Source organism: Coenobita brevimanus, chromosome 42 (genome assembly GCF_032717465.1).
Source record: "Coenobita brevimanus isolate Jiangsu-jjx chromosome 42, ASM3271746v2, whole genome shotgun sequence".
NCBI lineage: Eukaryota > Metazoa > Arthropoda > Malacostraca > Decapoda > Coenobitidae > Coenobita > Coenobita brevimanus.
The window spans coordinates 14,136,494-14,143,776 of record NC_136995.1 but is presented as its reverse complement, the minus strand read 5'-3'; positions in this window follow the sequence as shown (position 1 = coordinate 14,143,776).

Sequence of the window (7,283 nt, the reverse complement as noted above, 5' to 3'; positions counted from 1 at the left end):
TTCTCTTTCTTTCTCATTTTCTTCTTTCTTCGTTCCTTCTTGTTCTGATGTTTTTTATCCTCTGCTTCCTACTTCCTTTTGTATTTTCCTTTCTTTTCATCCCATCCTTCTTTCCTTCCTTTCTTCTTGTGTCGTCTGTCTTCCTCCTCCTCCTCCTCCTCCTCCTCCTCCTCCTCCTCCTCCTCCTCCTCTCCTTTTCTATGATGCTCCTCTTACTTGCCTCTAATCACGCTCTTTTTTTCCTCCTCCTCCTCCCTCCCGTGACTCAGCTCCCCTTCCTCTTCACGACCCTCCTCCCTTCCGCCTCACGACCTCCTCTCTCTCTCTCTCTCTCTCTCTCTCTCTCTCTCTCTCTCTCTCTCTCTCGCTAACCATCATTATCATCATCCTTCTTCCATCCGTCTCCCTCATTCCTCTCCCCCCTCCCCTCCCCTCCCCTCCTATTCCCTCTCCTCTCCTCTCCTCTCCTCCCCCTTCCCTCCCCTCCCCTCCCCAAGTAGTCTTTACTCACCAGATTAATTTCCTCGTCTTTTATAAATTTGTCAAAAAGAATATATATAAAAAAATAGTTCTTCAGCTAAACTTCTTATCGCGTGCTTCTCACCATTTTCTTGCTCGACTTTTACGGATTTCGGATTAGGATTGGGGGATTGGAGGCGTGTATGAGGGAGGGTGACTGGGATTGGGATGTGTTAGTTGGTGGTGGTGGTGGTGATGATGATGATGATGAGGAGGAGGAGGAGAAGGAGAAGAGGAGGTGGTGGATGATGATGATGATGAGGAGGAGGAGGAGTGAGGATGAGGAGGATTAGCAGGAGGAGATGGTGGATTAAGGTGGTGGTGATGATCATGATGATGAGGAGGAGGAGGTATGGTGTTGGTGGTGGAATTGTTGTTATAGATATAGACATAGGTAGATACGTATAGATAGATAGTGAGAGACAGACAGGTAGGTAGATAGATAAATAGAATGATAGGCAGATGGATAAAGAGTACTTATATAGACATAAACAACCAGGCCCACAGATAGATAGAAAATAGCAGAATTGATAATATTTGTTTTGTGAAGACCCTTGGGTGGGAAAGGAGGTCCGGATGATGATGATTATGATGAAGAATTTAGTAAGGAAATATTTAGTCTTCTTTATTTTCTATTCCTTTAGCTGCAATACTTATCGAATTATCAGAGGAATATTTTAGAGCTCTGATAATTAATTTCCTGTTTGAATTATTAGACTGGAATAATCTAGAAGAAAAATAAGCAGATTGAGAATAATTCCGGGGAGGATGTGAGGGAGGGTAGTGTTGGGGGAGGAGGAAGAAGAGGAGGAGGAGGAGAAGTGTATTGTGGGATGAGTCTTTACTGAGTAGGGACAGTAATGCTTGAATATTTATTTTTTTCATAGATTTAGTTTTTTTTCGTTGTTACCCCTCACAAGAAGCGGCATTATACAGTACATATAGAGGTACATAGACAAGTACGGTAGATAGGCAAAGTACTCTCTCTCTCTCTCTCTCTCTATTTTCGTTCCTTCCTTCCTTTATCTTCTCTTTCTGTCCAGTATCTCTTTCCCCATCCTTCCCTCTACCTCACACTTCTTTCTTCCCTCCTAGCTTCATTCCTTCCTTCCTTCTTTCCTTCCTCCTTCCTTCCTCCTCTTCAGTTGTGGCTGTCATCATCAGTCAGTTCTTCCATCCATCTACCCTCATTTTAATCTGTCCATCCATCCTTTTAGTTATCTTGTTTTATTTTCATTTTTTACATCTATCCATCACCTGTACCTCTCTATACATCTGTCCGTCCTTCATCCCTTCATAGTCCCAGTCTATCCAATCAGCTTTCCATCCCTGTTTTATTCATCCATCCATCCATCAGTCCATCCATCAGTCCATCCATCCATCCGTCCGTCCGTCCATCCATCCATCCATCCATCCTTCCATCCATCAGTCCATCCATCCGTCCGTCCATCCATCCATCCATCCATCCATCCGTCCATCCATCCGTCCGTCCGTCCGTCCGTCCATCCATCCATCCATCCATCCATCCATCCATCAGTCCATCCATCCATCCGTCCGTCCATCAATCCATCCGTCCATCCATCCATCCGTCCATCCATCCATCCATCCATCCTTCCATCCATCCATCCTCCATCCTTCCATCCATCCATTCATTAATCCGTCCATCCATCCATCCATCAGTCCATCCATCCATCCGTCCGTCCATCAATCCATCCGTCCATCCATCCGTCCGTCCACCCATCCATCCATCCATCCTCCATCCTTCCATCCATCCATTCATTAATCCGTCCATCCATCCATCCATCCTTTAAGCTCTTCACTTTACCTCCTCGCTACCGTTTCTATCTTTCTCCCTTCTGCATTGTCCTTTCCCCTCTCTTTTCCCCTCTTCTACTCCCCCGTCCCCTACCTCTTTCTCCCTCACCCACATTTGTTCTCCCCTCCTTCTCTGTCTTTCGTATTCCCCCTCCCTCCTCCTTTCCTTCCTCCTCCTCCTTCCCTTCCTCCTCCTCCTCCCCCTCCCCAACAGCTGCTTGTCTGCATTCCCTCATTCTCCTTCCCTTTTGCATTTCCTATCTCCCCTCCATTATGCATACCTCCCTTCTCTCATGCATTCTTCCCCCTCACCTCTTTCCCCTCCCTCTTCTTACCCTCCGTCCACCCCTTCCTTACCTTTTCCCCTCCCCTTTCCTTCCCCCCTCCTGCGTTCTCTCTCCCCCTCCCCCCGCCTCTCATTCCCCCTCCCCACCTCTCTTTTCACTCCTTTCTTGCCCTTCCTCTTCTTCGTTTCTCCTCTCCCCCTCACCTCTCGCTTCCAGTCTTCTCCTTCTCCCTTCCCTCTTTCATTTCCCTCCCCTCCCCTCTCCTTCTCTCATTTCCTCTTTTCTTCTTTATCCTCCCTCCTTCCTCTCCTCCAATCCTTCCTTCATTCCCTTTCCCCTTTTTTCCCCTCTTACATTTCTCCCTGCTATTCCCCTCCCTCTCCCCCTCTCTTTCCCCCTCCCCCATTTCCCTCTTCCCTTCCTACATTTTTTCTCTCCCCTCCTCTCTTCTCATTCCCTCTACCTTCTCCCTTCCTCCCCACCTGCAGTTCTTTTCTCCTCCTCCCCTCCCTCTCCCCCCTCCCCAACCCCTTCAGTGTGGAGCAGCAACAGGTGGACGAGCACCCACCTTCCTCTCTCTCTCTCTCTCGTTGCCTTATATTTTTTCCTCGTGTACTCAGTTCGTATTTACTCTCATTTTGATTCCTTCATTTATTCTCTCTCTCTCTCTCTCTCTCTCTCATGAAAGAAAATAGGGAAAAGTAGAATATTTAACATTTTTTTCATAGCTTTTCTCCATATTATCTTACCTATCCATTTCTATCCCCCTGGTCTATTTATCTATCCAGCATCTATCCTGTTTTTCATGTATTTGGGTTCTGTCTGTCTATACTTGCAACCATCCATCCGTGCTGCTCCAGTTAACCATCCAACCATCCACTGTTTGTCACCAGCTAATTGCAGTATAACTATCCATCTGTCCATCTATCCATAAGTGCTCGTCCAGCCATCCATTTAAAGTTCCATCCATCCAGCCATCTATCCTTCTATCTTCATTTACATCCACCCATCCAGTCATGCAACCATCCACCCGCTTATCTTTCCTCTCCACCCTTCGTCCATTCGCTTCTTTCATCCATCCATCCATCCACTCGACTTTTTACCCTTTTATCCACCAGTCCATACATCCATCCACTCATCCATCAACCTATTCATCCATCCGTCCACTCAACCATCCGTCTGCGTATTCAGTCATTCATCCAACCATCCATCTTCCTGTTACCCATCTATCCCCCGCATATCCATTCATCCATCTCCATCCACTCATTTGACAATCCATCTTCCATCCATCTCTCCATCCACCTAGTAGACCATCCATCTTTTAAGCCACCCAGCCAGCCTGCTATCCATCCAACCATCCATTCACGTACCCATTAGTTTACTCGCCGATCCATCCATCCGCCCATCCATCTAACCATCCATCCATCTAACCATCCATCCATCTAACCTTCCATCCATCTAACCATCCATCCATCTAACCACCCATCCATCTAACCGTCCATCCATCTAACCTTCCATCCATCTAATCATCCATCCATCTAACCATCCCATCCATCATTTCATAATTCTCTATACCGAGTAATTCACCTATACCTAACCATCCAACCATCCATTCACTTTTCAGTTAGTCTGCGGACCCATCCATCCATCCACCTAACCATCCATCCACTAGTCAGTCAGTGTACCCATCCATGTATCCATCCAGCAATCCTCCTATCCACCCATCCATGCATCCACTTCTAAGTCATTCCACCCATCCATTCATCCATCCATCCATCCATCTTTCAGTACACCCTGTCATCCGCCCGTATCAATCTATCTATCTATCCGTCCATTCACTTGTCAGCCAGTCTGCGTATCCATCACTTCTTCCATCCATCCATCACTCCACCTATCCACCCAACCATCCATCCACTTGTAAATCAGTCTACCTACCCCTCCCTCCCTCCATCACTCCACCTATCCACCCAACCATCCATCCACTTCTAAACCAATCTACCCACCCCCTCCCTCCCTCCCTCCAACCAACCAACCATCCATCCATCCATCCATCTATCTGTCCACCAAGTCATCCACCTGTATCCATCAACCCATCCATCCACTCAACCATCCAGCCTTCCACCCCGTACCCAGCAAGACGCGACCCAAACCTACCCACCTACCCAGACATTCTCTCTCTACCCTCCTCATCCCTCGTCACGATTCTCTCTCTCTCTCTCCGGTAAATAGGTACAAACGGCGTACATTCTCTTTCTCATTTTTTCTACAAACATTCATTCTCTCTCTTTCTCTCTCACTCAAGTCGTAAGGCCTTTTGGGGTACTACTTGTCCATGTTCCTCTACTATCCTTCCGACTAAAGTAGCCTATTAGTGAGGTCTGTGTATCTGTGTAACTCGTTTGGTCTGTAAGGTCTGTGTGCTCTGTGTATCAGTGTAAGTGTAGCTCTATCTTACTATATCTTGTCGACAACCAACATATACCTCCCCCCCCTCTTTAATGTACGGAGGAGGGAAGTGAGAAAGTGAGGGAATGAGAGAGAGGTCTGTTTCTCCTCCTCTCTTTAACGTACGGAGGAGGGGAGTGAGAGAGCGAGAGAGAGGTTTTCTGTGTGTGTGTGTGTGTGTGTGTAGAAGCACATATGAGAGCGAGAGACGGGGGAATGTGTGTAAAGTGTGCGTGTAGTTTATGTGCGTGTGTGTACGGGCAGGGTCGAGTGTGTATTCGTGTGCGTACAGGCGTGGATAAGTGTGTATATGGAGAGAGAGAGAGAGAGAGAGAGAGAGGAGGTAGCGAAAAAGCGGGAAAGGGGAACAAAGAAGAGGGGTCGTGGTAGAGAGAGAGAGAGAGCAAATAGACGGAAGTTTGAAATAAGGGGGGAGGAAGGAATGAAGGAGAAGGAAAGACAGGAGTAGATATGAAGGAAGGGAAGAAGGAGGGAGGAGGGTAGAGCTGGCTTGGTGGTGGGTTGGCCGGGGAGAGAGAGAGATTCAGTCGTCGTATTCTAAAAGGAGAAAAAAAATATACGCTGGGAGGCATTGGTCGTGCGTCTGGCAGTGGTGCGAGACAGGGGAAAGGGGACGAGGTGGACGGGGGGAGCGAGGCGGCGGTGGACTGGCGCGCTGGAGGGGGGACGGGGAGTGAGGGGAAGGGGAGGGGGAGTGAGCTAGTCGAGGGTCACACTGGAAGAGGAGGGAAGGGCGTTGAGAGAGAGAGAGAGAGAGAGAGAGAAGGGGAAAAGGAAGGTAAGACGAAGAGAGTCGCTGGACGATTTGGAGGGGACCGAGAGAGAGAGAGAGAGAGAGGACTGAAGGAAAGGGGTGAACATTGAGGCTCCTATGACCCATTCTGAGCTATGTAAAGTTTGGCGTTACCTAGGAGACTTCTAGAGTTGCCCTGACACGGAGAGGGTTATATGGCCACGGTATTAACACTCCCAGCCAAATAAGAAGATGCGAGACTGCGATAGAGAGGGAGAAGAGAGGAAAAGGAGGGAGAGAGGGGAACGATGGAGGGGAAGAATGATAAGAGATGAGAATGACGGGAATTGAAAGAAGAGAGATGGAAGAGGAGGGTGAGAAGACGGTAAAGATAGATGGAAGATGTAGAGAGAAGAGGAATGGAAGGAAAGGGGAGTAGTGATGGAATAGAGGAGAGAGAGAGAGAGAGATTGTTACGAAGAGAGACAGGAATGATGTAGACTAAAACGGAGATTGTTGTAGAGGAGAAACTTCGAGGAGAGAGAGAGAGAGAGAGAGAGAGAGAGAGAGAGAGAGAAGTTGGAGGAGCGGAGGGTCACTGAGGGTAGAGAATGGTTGAGGGAGGAGGGGGGGGAGAGCCTGTCTTCCCTCCCTCTCTCTATCTCAATCCTCCCTCCCTCCCTCTCGCTCACTCATTCCTCCTCCCTTCCTTCTGTGACTACTTTTCTTCCCTCCCTCCTTCTCCCTCCTCCTTTTCCTTCCTTCTTCCCTTCCCTCCCTCCTGCTCGATGTTCCCTCCTTCCCTTCCATTGTATCTCCTTCCTTTTTTACCTCCATTCCCGTTTGGGCCTCTCCATTCTTCCTCCCTCCCTCCCTCCCTCCCCTCCAGCTGCCCTTTACTCCCTCCCTCCCTCCGTGTTCCATCCTGCCCAGCCCTCCTTCTTGCCCAGTCCGTTCCATTCCTTCTCCCTTTTTTCTCTTTCTCTCTACCCGCTACTATTTTCATTTTTTTTTAAATTCAGTTTTGTTACTTGGGTATGTGTATTCTCTCTCTCTCTCTCTCTCTCTCTCTCTCTCTCTCTCTCTACCATTGTATTTATATTACTAAGGTCTTATCGCTGTTTTTGGGATCGCTATTCTCTCTCTCTCTCTCTCTCTCTCTCCACCAGCCACCCCTTCTGCTCCTCCCTTCCTCCTTCTCCCCACCTCTCTCCCCTCCCCTCCCCTCCCAGCCATTTTCTCCCCGCATCTCACTTTCCACCCTCCCTCTTACGGTCTCCCTCTCTAGTTTTTCTCTCCTTCTCTCCCTGTTTCCTTCTCTCCCTTTTTTCCTTCCTTCTCTCACTTTCACCCTCCCTCCTTCTCTCCCTCTTTCTTTTTCTCTCCTTCCATTTTCTTATTTTCCATCCCTTTTTTCTTCATTTTCAACCTCTTCCTCCCTCATTTTCTCACCCTCCCTCTCT